The sequence below is a fragment of the Mus caroli genome, unplaced genomic scaffold (assembly GCF_978045245.1).
Source record: "Mus caroli unplaced genomic scaffold, Mus_caroli_1 scaffold_1, whole genome shotgun sequence".
Classification (NCBI taxonomy): domain Eukaryota; kingdom Metazoa; phylum Chordata; class Mammalia; order Rodentia; family Muridae; genus Mus; species Mus caroli.
The window spans coordinates 179,095,529-179,117,406 of NW_028227256.1; the positions used below are offsets into that span (position 1 = coordinate 179,095,529).

The 21,878-nt window shown below is 46.3% G+C and overlaps 1 long non-coding RNA gene across 3 annotated transcripts; it reads left to right on the forward strand.

The window, feature by feature from the left end:
• The first annotated feature begins 695 nt into the window (after positions 1 to 695).
• LOC110302250 (uncharacterized) lies at positions 696 to 18,533 on the forward strand. 3 transcript variants are annotated; one of them, XR_003837998.1, is made up of 4 exons: positions 696 to 879; positions 8,259 to 8,489; positions 17,414 to 17,521; positions 18,194 to 18,533. It is a non-coding gene; the product is annotated as an uncharacterized LOC110302250 (long non-coding RNA). The 3 variants fall into 3 exon arrangements; XR_002378788.2 differs by having other exon boundaries at positions 8,259 to 8,376; XR_003838000.1 differs by lacking the exon at positions 8,259 to 8,489.
• The last annotated feature ends 3,345 nt before the right edge of the window (positions 18,534 to 21,878 follow it).

Here is a 21,878-nt window from a genome sequence, read left to right on the forward strand (position 1 = left end):
GGAGGTGACAGGAGGTGCCATTAATTCATGTTTGTCAACTGCTCAGAAGTCCCCAGACAGAAGGGTTGCTCATGCAAAGTGAGGCCTGGGCCGGTGAAGCTCTGTGACAGCTGAGTGGCCGCACTGGTGTCACCATGTCACATGAAGACACTCATCTTCTCTGCTTCTTCTCTGGAAATACCACTTAGGAAAAAAATAAATATAGAGCTACACAGAAAATAAGATAATGAACAGTCTGTTATCTTTAACCCAAAATGAATAAATATCAACACTTTCACAACTAACATTTTACTAGACAGAGAGAGAGAGAGAGAGAGAGAGAGAGAGAGAGAGAGCGCACGCCTGTAAGAGAGCAAGCTGTGGATAAAATCAAGGACAGGTGGCTGTTGAGCAAAGACTCTAATCTACCTTTGGTCCTTAAAATAGTCTTGCTAACAACATCCTACCAATGTATTTTGGACTCCAAAAACTTCTTTTTATGATTAAATTTCAATTCTGTGGTGTGTGTGTGTGTGTGTGTGTGTGTGTGTGTGTGTGTGTGAGCAGCCGACCCTGGTTCTCTGGAAGGAAGAACAGCAAGCACCCTAATGGTTGAGCCATTTCTCCAGACCCACTGACCCTTGTTTGTTTTGAAAGACAGGAGTTAAACATTTGCACGTTCTCACCGTACCCCACCCACCAGCCTGTCACCCAGGGTGACCACTGTCACCCAGGGCACGTGTCCTCTATGTCTACCTTCCATGTGTGTAATCGGACAATGCTAGTGGACAGCGTGGGGTTGGGACCAGTCAGGGCTGAAGACTGGCCCTTTTTGCTTTAATTGTGCTCTCTGGTCTCTGTGAACCTCAGTCCCTCCATCTTTACTCCTCTTCTACTGGGGTAAGTTTTTGACCTATAACATTGCTGTTTCTCTCGGGGATGGAGGAAAATTGCTGGGCTCAGTAAATGGCAGCAAGTACCACTGGCCATTTCACCCTTTCTCCCTTTCTCCCTCCCCTCTCCTCTCTTCTCCTTTTTTCCCCTCCCCCTTCTCCCCCTCTCCCCTCTCTCCTCTCCCTCCCCTCTTCCTTCCCCTTCTCCCTCTCCCTCTTTCCCTCTCCCTCTCTCCTTTCTCCCCCTCCTTTCTCCCCCTCCTTTCTCCCTCCCTCCCCTCTCCCTCTCTAGAAAGTTCCTGGAGAACAAGGACCCAGTCTAAAGCCCATATCCCTTTGAGCCATTCCTGGGGTCCCCAGGTCACTGCTAGGCTGACTGGCTGATCCTTACAGAATGTCTGGAAGCTTTTGTGTGTCTGTTCAGGCTCCTTTGGGGTTAGCGCAAAAACCAATTCTGCTTTGGGGACACCCAAGAACTCTGAGTCTAGAGAGGAATGATTGCCCTAAGAGATTTGGAGTTTTTCTCCCAGGTCCTGCTTCTTTTCAGGCTTCAGGTGAGCAGTGTAGTGGCGTGGGAGAAATACTGAGAGCCACGCGGTTTGTTGGCACTTCTAGGCTCCAACACGGTTTCCTTTGCTTTCTTGGATTCTAGCCATTGAGGGTTCAGGTGCCTTTCTGCAAGATCTAACTCTAACCTAGAGCTCGCCCGCGGTGAGCCTCCAGGGCACAGATGTCCGTCTCCGGCAAGGGACAGTAGGGGGCGCCAAACCCGCACAGTTGGCCCGCGGACCATGCCCGGCAGGCCTGAGCCCAGAGCCATTCTCCCCCCTTTCCCTTGTAACTGGACACTTCTTGTAGTAGATTCCCACAGCGCACAGTAGAGTGCACTCTTTGTGACTCCCCCCCACACACACCCAGGCCTCGCCTCCACAGAGTAGCAGAGTCTGTCACCCTACAAGGCAGAACCATCTTAGATTCCTGTTAGTTCTTAAAGCAAGGCCAGACAGAGCTTAGGACCCCAGGGGTGATGCTCTAGGGCAGAGGCGTGCTTGTCCAAGTCCTGCAGTTGTTTCAAAGGCTTTGCAATGATTTCATTTGTGCACAAGCTGGGAATAGCTGCAGAGTTTTGACCCCAAGCATTTAAGGCCTTTTAGCCCAGGCTGTCCTTTAGCACATTTCTGAAACTCCATCTCCCCAGTAGCGGACACACAAATCTAGCTATCTTACGTTTACTTAGTATTTTAACACCCATTTTTGTAAAAGCTACATAAAGACACCAACTATCCAAATGCGACGTTAATATTTTTGAAAATTATATATTAAAGAATTAACATCAGGCGGATGAGATGGCTCAGCCTTTAAGAGCCGGTACTGCTTTCACACAAGGGGCAGCTCCCAGCTGTCTGCAACTTCAGCTTCCGGCTCATCTGAGTCCTTCGTTTGTCACAGGCACCTGCACTCATGTGCACATGCCTGCCCCACTTTGCACATAATTTAAACACATCTTAATTAACATCAACATAGAAGCGCTCCCGGAGGCTGACCCCCCTCCCCCAGCCAATTTTGTTTCCGTGTCTGCACAGGCCAGAGGACTGGTCTGTCTCTAGTTCTCCCACATCTCAGTGAGTCACAGAGCTGGAATTTGACTGGGGTCTTTATGGCTCCAAAGAGCTAAAAGTCCAGTTAAACTAGCAGATCTCTGACAGGGTTGGGAAGCAGCCACCCATTTACGGTGCTGGCAGCAGCTGTGTGTTTGGACAGATGCTGATGGTCCATCGTTATAGGGTGCCTTTGATCTCTCAGGATATTTATGTTTCTTATGTTTTTTGTGATAAGGAATTAAAAATCTCTTCTAACTACTTTGAATTATACAATAGAATACTGCTATGAACATTGTCCTGTGTAATGAAGTATCCGATCCCTTTCCTCCTGTCTGGCTGAGACTATGTATCCTATCCACTAGCCACTCTTTTTATCACCCCCCCACCCCCAGTGCCTGGGTCCTTTCCCAGCCTCTGGACCACCATTCTAGTTTCTCCTTCTGTGGGCTCAGCATTTTCAGCAGAGTGAAAGACGCAGTGTTTGTCTTTCTGTACTTGGCTTAGTTCCCTGAATATTATGTGCTCCAGGTCCATCTGTGTTGACCACATGACGGCCCGATTACATTTTAGAGCTGAATAGGTATCCCATCCTGTGTATGAATGTAAATGTGTGCATGTATGGGAAAAGAGAGGAAGATGCCACACAGCTTCTATGAGAAATGCTCATTCTGACCATTTCCTATGTGTGTGTTCGTCAGTCAGTCAGTCCATCTGTCTGTGTATGTATGTATGTATCTCTATCTATCTATCTATCTATCTATCTATCTATCTATCTATCTATCTATCTATCTATCTATCTATCTGGTGGTACAGTGATTGAACCCATGGCCTTGTGCTGCTAGGCAAGCACTCTACCAAAGCGCTCTACCACCACTTGGATTGAGTGACTATGGTTTGTTACTGTTTCTGCGTCTTTGCATGGTCTGGTGTTAACCCCTTATTGGCTGGGTAGTTCCCAGAGCTCCATTCTGAAAGCCGCCTCTTCACTCTGACAGTTGTCTGTCTTCCGTGCAGAAGCATTCACTGTGACCTCATCCCATTTGCCTAGTGTTGATGTCTGTGCTTTTATTCCCCTGCTTAACAAAAATACTTGCCCAGACTTCTGCCCTAGGACAAACGACTTAGGGGTTTTACATTTAAGCCTGACTCCATTTTGAGTTACTCTTTATTGTGCTGAGGTTGAATCCAGGGCTTTGCACATGTTAGGCAAACATTTTACCACTGAGCTACATTCCCAACCTATTGATTACATTTTTGAGCCAGGTGGTGGTGACACATATCTTTAATCCTAGCCTGGTCTACAGAGCTATGTCCAGGACAGCCAGAGGCTACACAGAGAAACCCTGTCTCAAAAAATCAACCAACCAATTAGCCAACCAACCAACCAACCAACCATCCAACCAAAAAAATCCAAAGGGTATGTATGTCCTTGGCACCTTTGTTAGAAATTAGGAATTATTTGGCCATGTGTGCTTTATTTCTAGGTTCTTCCTACATTCCATCTGTATTGGCTGGTTTTGTGTGCCAACTAGACACAAGCTAGAGTTATCACAGAAAAAGGAGGAAATGTCTTCTTGAGATCCAGCCCTAAGGCATTTTCTCAATTAGTGATCAAGGGGGAGGGCCCATTGTGGGTGGTGCCATCCCTGGGCTGGTAAGTCCTGGGTTCTAAAAGAAAGCAAGCTGAGCAAGCCAGGGGAAGCAAGCCAGTAAGTAACATCCCTCCATGGCTTCTGCATCAGCTCCTGCTTCCTGACCTACTTGAGTTCCAGTCCTGACTTCCTTGGTGATGAACAGCAGTATGGAAGTGTAAGCCGAATAAACCCTTTCCTCCCCAACTTGCTTCTTGGTCATGATGTTTTGTGCAGGAATAGAAACCCTGACTAAGACACCATCTGTCTGTCACCATCTCTGTATGCCAGTACCAGACTGTTTACATTACTGTAGCTTAGGAATATGTTTTAGAGTCATGTCTTAGGGGTCCTCTAGCTGTATTCTTTTTGCTTAAGATCATTCTTTTAAACCATTTTCCTTTTTTCCCACTGAGGATGTGAGCCTCCCTGGCAAGAATGGGAGGGTTTGGATGAGACTTTCTGAGGGGGTTAGGAAAGTGGCTCCCAAGCCCATTTTGTCCCCCATTGTCAGCAGCAAGCAGCATTGAATGTGTCCTCATGGCAGGTATATGTGCATTTAATGCAATTTTGTGCCTCTATTATAGCAGCAATATGTTATGCACATTGTAAAGCATGTGTTTATCAATTAAAAATGTGGGAAAGATAATGCAAGTGTACTTTGCAATGTCTTGCTTTACTATAGTCATTAATGAATATCTCAAGGACAATTTATACTTCCGATTATATTTCTTGTTCCCAATATGAAAAGCAACATTTCAAACCGAGTTGATAACTTACATACTGTTAGCTTGTGAGACATGAGTACTTGTCATCGTTGTCCCTTGTAATGTGACGGATTAAAGACCTCCCTTCCTCTCATATGCCTTGTCTTTTCTTTTTATTTACATCTGTGTTCATTGGGGGAATTGGTTTATAGTTTGTTGCTGTTGTTGATATATCCTTAGCCAATTTTGATATCAGGCTGATACTGACTTCATAAGATGGGTTTGATGGCGTTCCCACCCTGTGCATCTAATCTGGCATCAAATCCATATGATCTGAGCTTTTCTTTGCTGGGAGACTGTTTATCACAGATTCAGATTTGTTCCTCACTGTAGATCTTAGGTTGCTAATATCCTCTTGATTTAATTTTGATGTGTCACAATATATAGAGGAACCTATTCATTTCTTCTAGATGTTCAATTTTTTAGACTACATGGTTTCAAAAATACTCTCTGGTGATCTTCTGGATTCTAATGGTATTTTTTGTAATACCAATTCCTAATTGTATTAAATTGGCTTTTCCTCTTGTATTTGGTTACTATGGCTAAGCCTTTGTTAATCTTGCTTATCATCACAGCAAATTTAATATAAAACTCTTTCTGGCAGAGTTTTGGGTGCATTTTCTACCTTCCATGTTTAGGAAGATAGGCAGGAAATTCTTTTAAAGGCATCAAAGGCGGAAAGAGGAGGTGCTGGCTCCTGTGTGGTACAGTGCATATGGGCGTTGTGCCTGAATACATGTCTACATGCAGTGCCCAAGGAGGCCAGAAGAGGGTGTTAGATGCTCTCCAACAGGAGTTTCGATGGCCATGAGCTGTCATGTGGGTGCTGGGACCTGAACCTGGGTCCTCCACAAGAGCAGCCAGTGCTCTTAACTGAGGAGCCGTCAGATTTTGCTTCTTACTCTAGGCAGAGAGTGGACATGTTTTAACTGGAGCACTCACACTGTTTATGTGGAGCACCATGATTGACGTGGGTTTGCAGATTGCTGTGGTTTTGGCCATGCCCTGACCTTCTCTTTCTCTCCTATGCAGCTATGGATTTTCTTACTCACTGATTTAGACATAATTGATTCTCGTCTAGTTCTCATGTATTCAGCTATATCTGTCATGACATTTATTCTTTCCTGTGCTCTCACGATTGAGATTGTTTTACTTCCTCGGTCTGTAAGATTTTTCTCTAAATAGCTTCTGTAATGCTGGCTTGGTGGTCATGAATTTCTTTAGTTTGTTTTTGCCTTGAAATGACTTTGTTTTTCATATATGTGTATTATTTGATGTATATGTATATATGTATACATACAGACTTTCTATGTATCCCTGAATGGCTTGTAACTCAATATGATACCCAGCAGGAAGTGCTCCTAACTACTGAGCCATCTCTCCAGCCCTAAAGTCGTTGATGATTTTTAAAGTAGTCTTTTGAATTCTTTGCCCAGCATGCCATCCATGCTTGTGTTCTTGTAGTCAGCATCTGAGCATCTGATTTGGAAGTTAGGGTGTTGTCTTGCTCGCCCTGTTTCTTTAGTTTCTGTTTTGTGATTCGTGCATCTCTTGCTATAACCATTTCTTCCGGTTTATTCAGGAGTATTTTCAGTGGCAGGTTTTTTGAGGATCAGTTCATAATACTAAGCAGAATGAAGAAAATAAACAGTGGTTACAGCAATAACACCAAATAGATAAAACATTTTGGTAGTACGGTAAAGAAAACAAATGCACAGACATTAAATAAATGTTAAGAAGAAGACTAAAAGAAAAATCTTTTAAGAAAGCAAATAAAAATTAACAAGAAAAGTATACTAAAGGAAATGAGGGAAAACACAAAAGGACAAAAGAAAAGACAACACACAAAGAAACAAAAAAGGAAAAATAAGATTATCTTCTTCTTGGGTCTTCAAATATTGTAGTCTGCCAGATGGAGACAGGGAATCCGAGTGGGGTTCAGCTGAGGGCTCTTGTCTTTCCTACCACTTAGGTTGGTGCCCATCCAAGCTTCGTTAAGTACCAAAGGCCTTTAAGGGCGACTTTCCAAGAGACTTCCTTTCTTTTCATGCTAGGGGCCTCTGCTGGACACACTTAGCTTTGCACCCTATGGGAAATTTGGGTTCTCCCATGCTCTAGAGTCTCCCTCTGCCCAGTTCATATACCCCAGGATGACTAATAGCTCTAGCCAAGGGACGTGCTGTGGGGACTGGGGAAATGAAATAAAGCTCTAGGAGCTCTATAGGAGGACCAGCTGCAAGTGCTTCCAAATCCCAGGCATCTGTGGGAGGACCGAGGCTGGAGACGTAAAACACTGTGCGGTTTCATGGTTCTCAGTTTCGTTGGTAGTAGACAGGTGGTTTTGAGTACGGGCCACATGCCAACCTTATTATTATAACCTTGGGCTCATCAGACTCCACAATCAGCCCAGCTACAAGGGATGCTGAGGTTTTTGACCACTGTACTGTCCACCTGTCACTCTCTACCTGAACTTCTTGGCATGTTTGCATCCATCCCTCTTCCTCATGACTGTCCCAGTAGCTCCTCCCCCAACCCCCCCCCCCCCGCACTTGTGATTGGTTAGATCTTGTGACCACATCCTTCGAGTAACTCAGGGTTAAACAATAGGCTCCCTTTCCAGATGCTTTCCAGGATGCATCCCGGGACACCAGGGAGTGAAAACGCCCCACCCACAGGGGGTGTCACTGACTTCCCAAATCCCTCAGCTGAACCAGAAGCTTGTGAGACCCATGGCTCTGTCCTGTGGGTAGGACTGCCAATTTCTGTTCACCAGGGACCCTTGGCTTACTTTGTCTCTGCTGGGGAGCCATGGTTAGAGTGGCACACTGTCCATTCCTTTGGCTGCATGTCCTCCTGTCCATCCATACTTTCCAGCTGTCTTACGAGCTCCTTTGTGATCCCCAATGCTCTTCCAGTCTTGCATAGGCACAGTCTATGTACATTGCAACACATGGACGCAACCTCTAATCTGCATTTCAGCCTGCAAGTTCCTAGACTGAACCGGCTAATTTGTTATGCATTCAGTTGCATAAATATTCAGAACTTTAATGTTTCCTTCCTACGCTCTCTGGATCAAGTTTTACAACCATAAAAATAGAGGCCATAGATGGAGAGATATGCTGTAAGCACGTTTGGCTTGGTATTCAAGACCTTCCGGCACAGTCCGGATTCAGTTTACCTTTCTAACTTCATATTCAACTACATTTGGTCACATATGTGGACTTCCCATGAGACTTTGGACTCTCAGAGCGTAGCACTGGAGACTGGAATCCAGATGTGTCAGAGTAAGTGCTAGCATGCAGGGCAACGGGCATTCTACCTCTGGATTGGACCGTGCAAGTTCCGGGAGACTCCAGACAGTGAACCTGGCCTTCCTTCTTTCTACAGACTTTCCCAGACAGCCTGGACTGCAAGTGGGTCTGCTTGGCAGGAACAGATGAGCCGTTCAGTGCCTGCCATCGATGGAACAGTACAGCGCAGATGGGGACAGACTGCAAACTCTGCAGTACGTTTTTGCTACCCTCTGCCACCGTGTCATCCCTGCCAGACGCTCTCTCTCCAGGCTGTGCTATGGGGAGGCCTCCCAGGGCCCTGCCTCAGTTTTCTCAGAGGTGCTAGGTATGAAGCAGGTTGGCTCTCCTCCTCCTCCAGCAGGCTCCTTTCTTAGCAGTAAGGGAGGGAAGGGTAATTTGGAGTTGGGTAGGGATGTTTCAGAGGCCCTGGGGTGAGGACATCCTGCATGTAGTGCTGGCCAAGCTGTTCTGGCCACAGGGTGTTGGATTTCTCTGTTTCTTAGCCTCTTATGCTGTCCCCAGTCCAGTCCAGTGTGTTCTCCTGACCTACTGAGGTGTTTTGGGGGAACCTCCACAGGCCGTGCAGACATTAGCATGGATCTCAGAGAAAGGCTGCTCACGTGCCATTGGCTCTGGCGCAGGGATTGAGAACTGGGACCTTCAACCTTCAGGCTGAGCTGTCTAATAAACCAGCCTTTTTCTCACAGGGTGTGCAGTGTTTCTGTGGATGGGCCAGGCCTTGGCTTGTTCTACCTGTTTGCTTACTCCCATAGACTGGCATTCAGTGCATTGTCTTTCAGAACATATTTTTTTTTTCCTCTAAGGAAAAGTGTACATTTGCTCAGCAAGTCTATGCTGGGGCTGAAAATCGGGCTGACATCACAGAGACCACAGTGAAGATAAGCCTAGGTGTGGCATGGGTCTGGGGAGGTGGGGCTCAGAGAGTTATGTGGTTGGGACAGTCAGCACCATAATGGCTTCCTCCACTATTGCAGAGTGGATAACTGAGGGATGCTTATGAGCTGTGTGCAGGGGGGCAAGGTTTGTGCACCTGAGAAATGAACTCACAGCCCCCTGTGGGGAGCTTTGCAGCAGAGCTGCCTCTGAGCATCATCTCTGGCTGTTGGGGGTGATCCACACCACTAGTCCTCTGGTTGCCTAACTGCAAGCAGCAGCTTGTGTGGATTCTCAGCCTCCATAACCCTAACCATCAGTTTTATAAGGCCGACTCTATCTAATAATAAGGGACAAAGGTGACAGTGTGGGACAGGAAGAATCCAGGCTTGTGTCCTTTTTTAGTCTTGTGGTATGGTGAGTGTTCAGATGTTTTTCCCTAGCAAAGGAATGGACAGAGTAGCTACTGTCTCTTGCTACACTGCATGAAAAGAAGCACGTTTGTGGAGAACAGCTATAAGAAAAGATAGGGTGCTTCCAGATACAAGAGATAGAAATCCCGAACGTCTGTGGCATTGTCTATAGTGTTCTGCAAAAAAGCAGCAGAGATAGTTGTATAGCTGTCTTTGTCATTTCATTTTGTCAGATTTCTTTCTTCCTTTTTTTTTTTTTTTAAGATTTATTAAGTTATTTTATTTATCTGAGTACATTGTAGCTTCCTTCAGACACACCAGAAGAGGGCATCAGATCCCATTACAGATGGTTGTGAGCCACCATGTGGTTGCTGGGAATTGAACTCAGGACTTCAGGAAGAGCAGCCAGTGCTCTTAACAGCTGAGCCATCTCTCCGGCCCTCATTTTGTCAGATTTCTAAGTTAACATCTTTGTAGGAAGTGGGAAGGCATGTATGACGCGTGGTTGAGGTAAGAAAGGACTGACACCAGGTAAGCGGCTTGGCACATAGCACTGAGATCCTATCTGGAAGGATGGGGAGGAGACAGGGAAGGGTGAAAAGATGCTTGTACACATTTTGAGATGATGCTTTTAAGTCATCAGTGACTGTTGAGAACACCTTTGGTTCTCATGACCTGCCCACCCGTCATGCCTACCTGTCATGCCTATGTCATGCCTACGTCAGAAGTGGACTTTTGAGTTCTCAGGGCTCCTGTTTGAAGTACTGGGAAGATAAGTTCTTACCGTGTGCTGTCTGAGGATATGACATTTCAGCTTGGAACTCTGGTACACCGGTTTGCCTGCCTGATGAATAAATGATCAAGTAAAGCCAACCAAAGGGGAAGAACCAAGAGCCAATGTAACCTCAGGTTTTCCCACCTACCCCGAAATAACAACCCCGATACTGAACTATATATGAATAAATGCTTAGGCCACAAGCTTGGGCCTGTTCCCTGACTAACTCATAACTCAGTTGCCCATTTGTTCTATGAGTGCCTCGTGGTTTCTTACCTCTCCTCAGGGTTCTTGCAACTGTCTTCATCAGCATTTCAGGGCAAGTCCCCTTCCAGAGCCTGTTTCTATCCCAGAATTCCTTTCTCTGTCCTGAAATTCCCACCTCCCTATTTCATGCCTGAGCGAATAAATAGGCCAACAGCATTTTTATTGACAGGTGAAGCTTCCACACAGTGCACAAGAGATTCTCTCTACAAGCCAATGGAGAAACATGGGTCCAGATTAAGCTCCCAGACCCCTGAAGGCAGTGCTGACAGACTTAGACCAGATGGCTCAGTGGTTAGTGTGGCACAGGTTTACTTCCTGCTAGGGACCAGAAACAAGTAATAAAATGTCAAGATAGATTCTAAAACTGGAACCGGTTGATTGAAGATGAGGTGGACGGCAGCAAGTGAGGAGTTCCATCCTGGGCTCAGATGGTCGAAGCCATGTTGTGTTCTAATAAAACAGGTAGTTAAGTTGCTGTCTATCCCATCTTGGACCACATAGCAAGGGTGGAATTACTCAAGTACTTGGAACTTGCCAGGCTGTGGAGTGTGAGAGGTATTTCCTGAAAGTCTTGAGTTTCTGTGAACAAGAGGCCAGCTTCTCTCAGAATTGGCCCACCTGAAGGTAGCCAGGGAAGAAATGAGTCTTTGTTTACACACAAGAGGCCCTTTGTGTCTTTGGATGCTGAAAGCCAGGCAATCCTGTGCCTTGCAGGGCTGGAGCAGGCTAGTTCCTTGTCATGTGATGAGACGGGGGGGGGGGGGGAGATCAGAGTGAAATCAGAGAGGGGCAGGGGTTGGCCTGGCATTCCTGCAGGGTGGGAGGCAGCAAGGGACCTCCTGGACATGAAAGGTATTCCCTCAGAGCAAGATCACCAGCCACATGGTGGAAGGGGACAGGCGGCACCTGTGTATAGCATTGGCCTGCAGCCAGATGACGGGAAGGATTTAAGTAATGATCCTAATAGAGAGAGAGTGTATCTCGAAAGCAGAGGCTCTATGCTGTCATTCTGTCTTCTCATTCTTGTCCGCCACGTGTGTTGGGGACACTCACACTCACGGTTTGGTTTATAGGTAGTCAAACTACGATGTGCTATATTTAGAGCTCATTGAGAGGTCCCTCATCAGGGGACTGGATACAAAATGAGATATCATTCTGGGCTACCTGTGACTGGAGAGGGAAGGACTCTGCCACGATGGTGTTCCCTCAGGCACAGGAGCTGGTTCACAGCTGGCAAATAGCCCGAGCCAGGGACCTCTGCAGTGGTATTCAGTTCCTGAAGAATTGAGACCCTGTAGAGGAGAGATGCCTCATTCTCTGTGTTCCTAATGGGTGAGGAGGCATGAGAGTGGGGTCCCTGGGGGTAAAGCTGCAGGGGAAGCAGTTGCCTACATTTGCCAAGAGAAGTGAAAGCAGGGTAAGGGGATGGAATAGGGTGAAGCTGGACCCCTCATCCAAGCTCTGGAGACAGTAACACCCCTGAACTTGTTAGGTACATGAACCAAAAAATAGTCACACATCGTTTATGAACGTGTAAGTTTGGCTTCTGAGATTTGTAATTGAGAACCCCAGGTCAGAGTTCTCTGTGGCACATGTAAATACGGCTCAGTGTGCATTGAGTGTGTTGGACACTCTGTAGTACTCCAACATATAACTAGTTAAGAAGGATGGGTTCCTTGGGGTGTGATGGGAGGAACCAAAAGCCAAGTAGAAGGTTTCAGAACAGCAACAAGAAAGTGTGCAATTAATAGTCAGAGGATGAGAACCCACAGCATGGGAGTAAGGGAAGCATGAAGGAGGACTAGGTAGGTCTGCTGTATCCATGAGAAGGAGTGCTCAAGGCTATTTTGAAGGGTTGTCCAAGCCACCTTCTGCCACTAAAGTAGCAACCAATGCCTGGGGAACACTGTAGTTCTCCCTCTGTCTTCTGTTTCAATGGGCTTGGGCCTGACACAGTGCAGAGTTGTGGGTCAGAGGCCAAGACAGGCACAGTGGATTTACATAACCATAGTGGTGTTTGTTGTTGTTTTGCTTATGATGAATTATATGCTGTCTTAGTCATTATCCTATTGCTGTGGAGAGACACCATGACCAAGGCAACTCTCATAAAAGAAACTATTTAATTGAAGGCTTGCTCATGGTTTCAGAGGTTCTTCCGTTTCCATCATAGTAGGGCATAGGCATGGTGCTGGAGAAATGGCTGAGAGTTATTTCCTGAGTTGCAGGTTTGGACTTGGACTCTGGACTTGGGATGAGCTTTTGAAACCTCAAAGCCCATCCCCCAGAGACACCATTCCTCCAACACGGGCAATTCTTCTGATATTTTTGGTGTTTGTATGCTATCTCTGGCTATGGTCTTTTGTTATAGCAGCCGAAGCAGGCCAAGACAGTGCTAAAAAAGCTCACTAAACTTGAGTACTCACTGTGGACGCAGCCATGTATGGGTGGTACCCCATAGATGGAAAGACGAAATCTTTAGAACCGGGGGATTGTGCTGTTTGGGGAAGGCACAACAGGGAGGAATTTGCATTTGCATATCCTTAGCCTGCTGTCATTCCTGTGTCTGCAAACACTGTAAACATCCAAGTTTATTTATCCACCATCCTTTCAAGGCATTGTGTGAACCACAGAGCTAAACTCTAATCTCAGACGAGAGAGCTGTTCCTTACCATAGGGGTGAATTGCCTTCTGCATTTCCCAGAAGCCCCAGTGAAATGGCTGTTGGATCAGTTGTGAGCTTTGCTTGAGGGTTGTCACTGGGGCAGCAAACCCTGAAACCGGCTGGCACATGCTGACGCCAGGCTCTGTTTAATGAACACATTGTTACCAGTAGCTCCGCTCTGTATTTATAGCACACGATTTTGCTAAAAGTCTATGATGAAACAATTATGCAGAGCTTCATGCAAAATGTTTCTAAAAAGACTTAAGAGTCATGGAGACTTGACATTGATACAATGACAGGCAATAAAAACAGGATATGACACATAGCAATGTTTTCACACAAGCATGTACATGTATCTATGTCTGTATCTTTACACAGGACTAAAGGTCTGGCTACCTTTGGGTCATAGGGTTACAGGTGATTGGGGGTTTTTAGTCACTTGTACTTCACAATTTTTTTCTACCATGGTTATAATATAGTGGTTTTCTGTGTCATTGTATCTTATAATCAGAATATAAAGACAAAACCATCTTTAAAGATAATGTCTTCCTGTCTTTTATTGTAGGGCTACAGGGATATGCTGCCTTACCTGCCCAGCGCTATACATGATCATGTCACCTGTGGGGACTGTCACAAAAAAATGCCAAATTTTAGAGATTATCCAGTTTGTTAGTGGTCACCCAGGATACTAACGCTAGAATCGAGAATCTAATTTGGAGAGCTTTGGGGTTCTTTGCCATCTTCCAGAGGGTCATGATCATGTGTCTGCAGTAGATGGACGGCTGGTGTTACCCATTCCCTGGTCTGCTCCGTGTGTCAGGGGAGGGGAGATAACCCCGATAGGAAACGCTCCCACCTGGCTGTCCAGCTTTGGAAGGAGAAGGCAGGTGAGCGTGGGTGTCAGAGCCCAACAGGTGGCCTCCTGGATTCTGGGCACCAGCTCTAGTTTTGAGTTTTAGCTCAGGACAGTTCTGGTTTGCTCTGGCTTCCTTTGTGGGCAGAGAAACTCTCCTTTTGATGCATCAATTCTTTCTGTCAGCCTGCCAGGGGGTTTATTTACTTATTGTCAAGAAAGGATGGAAAGGGAGTCACAGTGCAGCATCCAGGGGTGAGAGGGGGAGAGAAGCTTAATGATTTGATTTTCCATAACAGCCAGGGGGTTTACTGTGAGGTTGGAGTGGGATCCAAGGGTCAATACCAGCAAGAAGAACAAGTTCAAAGAGATGTGTCAGTCTGAGAGACATGAGAGACTGAGTTTCTTTCAGGTCCACGCATAGGCCTTTTGGCATAGTCACTCCAAGTGAGGCTTATGCATCACCTGTAGTGGCTTGGTCTGATTCTGCTCATACTCAAATGCTAATCACTGCTTTCTTAAGGCGTGGCTGCCGGTTCTCACATCCTCCAAGGGATGCTATGTGAACCTCGCTCCTCAGTTTAACTGGTCCATAAAAGGCTAGAGCCCGTGTTTGGGCAGTGGAGGCAGAAAGGTGGGATGTGAGGATCAAGTGTGAGAGAGAGGAGAAAAAGACAGAGGTGGAGGAGGCAGCCATGAGAGGAGATGGACTGTGAGCCTGTGGCCAGGAGAAACAGCAGGTAACAAGGGACTCCATAGCTGGGGCATAACTTAGTATAGCTCTAAACCTGCCCAATAGCGGCTTTGCTTGTAAATAAAATACCTGAATTGTGTGTCTTTAAGCAGGTTAGCTAGGGTTATGAGTTCTTCCCACATTACCAGGGTAGAGGGCACTATAGGGTACAGGTGGGAGGGGGGGCAGAGGAGGGAGGTCCCTTCTCGATGCCCACATCAATGGGTATGGACTCTGTACTAAGGAAAGTGTAGTTTACATAGTCCCTTGAACTGTGCAGTGAGGCCTCACGGCTGAAGGCGGGATATTCTTTCTGATGGTGGACTCTGTCTTCACGGCACAGGCATCAGGAGGGCTTAGACGTTGTTGCAGCAAATGTGAAGTGCCCCACGCAGCTTCATGGCTTTGAATGTTTGGTTCCAGCTGGTGGTGCAGTTTTGGGAGGTTGTGGGGCCTCTAGAATGGGAGGCATAGCTGGTGGATGGAGGTCACATGGGGTGAACCTTAGGGGGTTATAGCTTGGCCTGCTTCCTGACTAGGCTGGCTGTTTCCTATCAACCGTGGGAGAACCTGCTGCTGTAGACTCGGTGACTCGGCCACCATGCTTTCTATACCACACTTCTAGCATCTGAACCCTGAACCCAAACAAATGTCCCATCCCTTAAGAAAGAATAAGAAAAGCTAACACAGGCATACAATCCTGAGTCCCCACACGGTGATGTAGGCATGGGAACCAAGACTGCTTCAGCCAGAGTTCACGTTCCCTAGCCTCATAGTGTGGTGCAGAGGAAAGGAACTCAGTCTTCTGGGGCTGCAGCCTCCAAAGTTCTCCAGAGCCAAGAGCAAGGCGACTCGGAGGCCAGAGGGGGCCAGAGGATAAGCCGGAAGGGCTGATTTGGGTAACTTAATTATGCAACAGTATGTTTTGACTATGCTGTCTGTGCGCCTTTTGTTTTTCTGAAGTGATTATTCCATTACTTATTGCTTATCAAGTAAATGAGGTGTCACAGGTCGGTTTCAAATTGCGTTTGGCTGTTTCAGTGTAGTTACTATAGAACATTGTTATCAGTATTAATTAATATTCGTGTCACAGGCTCTCAAGCTCCCGAGACATTTTCACTGTGAAACCACACTTACTGTAACACAGCAGTCCATGCTATCAGGCTTCTTACACCGACAGGTGCACAAGGGCGAGACATCCAAATGGGAGCCACGAAGCCCCCAAGATGCAGAGCCACAGTTGTATTTTATTTTAAAATTAGTTTTCTTAGCATACAGAATAATGTGTTTTATTAGAACATTCTTATATGCATTCATCTTATAGTATGTTCCTATTTGCACCCACTGCTTCCGCTGGTCCTCTGCTCTGGGCTGGTGCCCTCCTTTCTCTTCTAACCCGTCCTCTCTCTGCTAGCTCATCCCCTCTCTGCTAGCCAGCCATTTTGCTTTTTGGTCACGACTCATTCTAAATCTAGAGTCTCCTCATGGAAGAAAAAGAAGATAGTTTGTCTCTCCCCTCCCCATTACCTCTTCTTGTGGAATTAGACTTCTAAACTATGTATTTATTTAGTAGCAATGTATTTAATGTGGATGTTGTTTGTGTGAGTGTATGTGAACCACATGCATGTGAGGAGACCAACCAGAAGGGGTTATCAGATCTCTTGGAACTGGAGTTACAGGTAGTTGTGGGCTGCTGTGTGGATGCTGAGAACCAAATTCAGGTCCTCTGTAAAAGCAGTAAGCGCCCAAACCATATTTCTTCCCCATGGTGGTCTGAGTGAGAGTGGCTCCCACAGGCTTATGCATTTGAATGCTTGGTCCTCAGTTAGTGGAACTGTTTGTTAAAGATTGGGAGGTGTGGCCTTGTTGGAGGAGCTGTGCTATTGGAGGTGGGTTTTGAGGTTTCAAAAGCCCATAGCAGGCACATCTTCTTTCTTCTCCTTCTTCTTCTCCCTTTCCCTCTCCCTCCCAACTCTGTCTTTTTCCTCCTCCTCCTCCTCTTCCTCCTCTTCCTCCTCCTCCTCCTCCTCCTCCTCCTCCTCCTCCTCCTCCTCCTCCTCCTCCTCCTCTTCTTCTTCTTCTTCTTCTTCTTCTTCTTCTTCTTCTTCTTCTTCTTCTTCTTCTTCTTCTTCTTCTTCTTCTTCTTCTTTTTCTTCTTCTTCTTCCTCTCTCTCCCCCCCTCCTGCCTGCAACTTGCAGATCAGATGAAAGCACTCAGCTACTTTTCCAGCACCATGCCTGCCTGTCTGCATGCCACCATGCTTCCTAATATGATAATAATAGACTAACCCTCTCAAACTTAAACAAGCCCCCGATGAAAGCTTTCTCTTTTAAGTTTCCTTGGCCATGGTGTTTCCTCACAGCAATAGAATGGTAACTAAGACCCTGCCCTGGAGCTAGACTTTTAACCCTGTTTTTAAAATTTGCTTCCTTTACCCCTTGGGATGAGATGATTTCTCCCTGGAGAGCCCAGGGTGGATTTCCTAGTGATGGAGCCAGCCGAGTTTAGGGTATCTCTGCTGGTTCTACTTCTCTATTCTTACCATTGATTCTTAAAGACATAGAGGGGTAAGATCCGGGATTGTGGGAATCGAGCCCTGAGCACAGTGTTCTTTGTCTGCAGTCACACTGATCTCTTCATTCTTTTAATAGACGCTTAATAAATGCCTGTACGTGACAACTGTGGAGCCAGGCACTGGGGTCCACTGAAGGGCAGTGAGATGGATGGACCTTGCAGTCACAAAGCCCAGAGCAGGACAGGTAGGTGTTCAGTGAATCACCATTTACTCTACTGACATCAGTTGATGAGGTTTGGTGTACACTTTAGACAATACGGACATCTAAAGTAGAGAGACTCACCTAGGGGATTCTGGAATAGTTTCTGGAGAGAGTAATATTGGCAAAGAGAGTAGGCTAGGCCAAACAAACTTTTAAGTCCCACGGACCCTGCACTTCTGAACCTAGAAGTCCAGGTTGCCCTGCATGAGTGGAGGAAGGAGACTGTAGCGGTGAACATGGTTGAGCAAGGCAATGCAGGGACATGAGGGCTTTTATCTTTATTCTGAGAGTAAAAAATTCATTGAAAATGAACTAAATGGTATCATGTATAGAATAAACATTATAATAAATATAATGGTCTGTTCAGGAGAGGTTTATGTTGGCTGGAATCATTCAGGAATTGTGAAGGAACAGAGAAACCAGATTTAGGCTGTGAGAAAAGGCTCGATCTGGCTGACTCATACTGATAGAAGGCCCAGAAGAGGCCATTCCAGACAGGAGAATGTAGCGATCTGGTCAGAACTTAGATAGAGATGAGGGAAGTATGGAGAGAGCAGTAGGAGAGGACAGCCTGGCTGCCTTCAGAGAACATTCCCTTTTTAGCTGCATGTGTAAATGTTTATCTGTGTTTGTGTATTCTCTGTGTGTTTGTAGGTACCACGGAGGGCAGAGGCATCTGTTCCCCTAGAGCTGGAGTCACAGCCGATTGAGAGCTGCCCGATATGAGTGCTGGGAATAGAACTCAGGGCCTCTGCAGGAGTTAATACTTGCCCTATCTGCTGAGCCATCTTCCCAGCCCCAGGCTGGCTGACTTTTGAATAATATTAGACCTGCTAAGACTGGATAGATGGAGATGGACTGACTGTGTTTTTGCATTATGAGATGACCCAGAGGTTCAAGATGCTGTGTTTAAAGAGGGCCCTGGCTAATAAGGGATGGACTTGTAATGGTTAATTCTTCATTGTCAACTTGAATGGATGCAGAATCACTTGAAGATGAGTACAGTGAGTCTTTGGGCATACATGCATGTGAGGATATTTCCAGGGAAATTTTACTGAGGAAGAAGCACCTAGAATGTTAGTGGTGTTATCATGGGCTGGAAGCTTTGATGCAATAAAATAGAAAAAAAAAAAAAAAAGGTGTTTCTACTCCCAAAGGGGCTGCAACCCACAGAGTGAGAATGACTGGTTTACATAATGCTTTAGTTAGGTTGTTGATTCAATGAGTTAATTTTTGTCCTATTAAAAATCCTGTTGCCAGGGGCTGGAGAGATGACTCAGTGGTTCAGAGCACTGATTGCTCTTCCGAAGGTCCTGAGTTCAAATCCCAGCAACCACATGGTGGCTCACAACTAACTATAATGAGATCTGACGCCCTCTTGTGGAGTGTCTGGAGACAGCTACAGAGTACTTACATATAAAAAAGAAATCTTTGGGCTGGAGAGAGAGAAGAAAAAAAAAATCCTGTTGCCAGCCTGATATATCCAAGTAGCACGTCTGTGGCCTCACAGGTCACAGGGATAGTTGGGTTTTGGATTGAAATCTGTGGATGTGGAGACCATGGGCTCCAGAGTATAGAGAAACTGTGTCAGCACCAATGTGGATCGGGTGCCATTTTCCAGACAGAATACTGCAAGCCCAGAATCCACAAATGTGACCCATCTGCTTCTTATCATCTCACAGCTGCACCAGAGGAACTGATGTTCTGGGTACTGGCAGAGATTGGATCCATAGTGATCAAGCCCTAAAGGACTTTTCTTCTTTTGAAATCTCTTCCTATCCCAAGAGTCAATGTCAGGTGTCACACTGGTATATACTGATCAGTGGTAGCCATCTTGCCTGGAAGATTCAGCCAGTTCAGAATCACCAGGCACTTACAGATTCCTAGTACCCAGTTAGAGCTTAGTTGTCTCTTTCCAGAAGATACATTGTCCTCCTAACCTTCAAGGGGTCAGATAGGCCTTTAATAGCAAATAGGGCTTTTGTAGATATAGCCAAGTTATGATAAGGCCATTGTGTACCCCCTAATTAAGTATGAATGTTATTCTCATTAGAGGCAGACATGGGCATAGGCTCGGAGGAGTGGGAGTTGGGGGACATGTGGAGCAGAGACACCCAGGAGAGTGCTGTGTGATTACAGAGGTTGACAGTAAGGCCTGGCCACGGCCAGGAGTACTTAATGTTACCAGCAAACCTAGCAACAAAAGTGTGTTCTACAGGGTCTGGAGGACTCCTTGTGACACCGTGATTTCAGACACTGGCCACCAGAGACACCCCAAGGTTGTGGACAGGGGTAAGGGAACTAAAAGGAGTGGAGATGGATGGCTATTGCCAACCAGGTTGTTACAGCTAACTCTGTAGGGTGAACAGGCAGCCAGCAGTTTCCAGAGCTTGAAGAGTCTGTGATAGCTGCGGGAGTTGGCAGCTGTGGCCAGAATTCCTTCTCTGCAGAGTGTAAATAAACATTTATCCCCTCCTCATAGGCCCCTAGGTATGATTCCATCAAAGCTTTACTTAGTGAACCAGTGACTTCAGCTGATGGGTTATAAGGAGTGTGGGGGACACCCCCATCCCCCCACCAAAGCAGCGGCACTAGGAAGTCTCACTCAGAGTGGGATGATGGCTTCTCATAGCGGCATGGATGGACACGCCTGTCTCCCACTTTCCTCTAGTTAATCAATCTTCCCTAGTGTGTGTACTCTAGCACCTCTAGAGGCCACAGCCAATTAGGGCAAAATTGCACACAAACGTCTGAGTGGTCATGGGAATCCTAGATGAGGGTGCAGTGAAGCTCCACACCCCTTCGTCCTCTATAGCAACAAGCAGCAGGCCTCGTGGGATAGTCTCTTGCAAGCAGGCACAGCTGATTTGCTGAAGACGGTGGCTGTTTTGTTCAGAAGACCTCATTCTACAGGAGCTGAGCCTTCTGTGGGGCCAGGCGACCCTTTGCTTATAGAAAGGGACAGAGGGAACCAGAGGCCACATAGCTGGCTTCTTTCTCTGCTGACTGAGCCCTCCATGCCTTTGAGCTTGCCTACACACTGTGTTGATGTTGCTGCTGCTCCTTTTAGCTCTCCAGGATTATCTCCACAACTTGTTGGCATACAAGAGTCCCAACAGATTCTTTTCTCTGTCTCATGATCATCAAATAATGGCCAGAGAGTTTTGACTTCTCAAAACTTCTGCCCACAGTTTCTGGTTCACTTCCTGGCCTTGGCCTGAAGGCTCTCTAGGACTTGGCCCTGAACACCTTTTCACCTTTCTCATGCACAGTGCCTGTCTCTGTTCCCACACTCGCCACATCCTTCCCTGACCATGCCATTTCGACTTCTGTGGTTTTGCCGATGCCCTGTATAATCCACCGGCAGTCCAGCCCACCTCTTCCTGTAACTTCTCTACTGCAGTGTTTCTTCTTCTGCTCAGCACTCCAGTCAATTGCTTCCCAGACTCTGAGTTCCATGAGGGCAACCGCTGGATTCCGTCCACCCCTGTGACCCAGCAGCCTCCACCACACAGGGTTTCATTCATAGTAGCCTCTTGATGGATGTCCACAAATGAGCGGATACTATCCATATCACACAGTGTGGGTAATTGGAGCTTGGCTGTGAAGTCTGTGGCAAGAGTTCTAGATCGTCTGATCTTTTTCATAGCCACAAGTTCAAACCAAGGTGATGCCGAGGCTGGGGAAGCAGTCTGCGGGAAGTCTGACCAGAAATACATCGTCTCTCCTTCCCTTGTGTGCCTGTGATTTTGTTTCATGATCTCGAGTTGAAATTTTCTCTTGGAAACTTGAAACACAACCAAAATAGCTCCTACTGTGTCACCCAGTAATAAAGCGTTCCGAGCCCTTCATTTCCCTGCAAACATCTCCCTTGAAAATCAACTCTGCTACAAAGTGGGGCTAATTCAGCTGCCACCCATGCAGATGCAGTTGTGAGCAGGAGTTTAAAAGGGACATTTTTAGCTTCTCCAAAATGTCAACAAGCTAAGAGTTTCATTCATGTAAAAAAATGTAAATAAATGCAGCTGTACCTGGCCGTGTGGACAGTAAGTCTGACACAGCCGTGCTACGCTAAGAGACGGGGAGGGGGTGAGCACACCCTGACCGAAGCACCCAGCTTGGAGGGGAATGAAGGAGCACTAATAAATATATTTAGAAAACTCATGTGGTAAAACTTGTACCCGTAGCTCAAGTTTGTTTGTTTGTTTGTTTTTGTTTTTTTTTTTCACTGTGGGAGCTAGCAGAATTCATAACGATTGCTTAAGAAAAACAAAGAACTGGCTGCTCACCAAAGCCAATGGAATATTGACAAAAGGAAGTTCATATATATATAGAACTT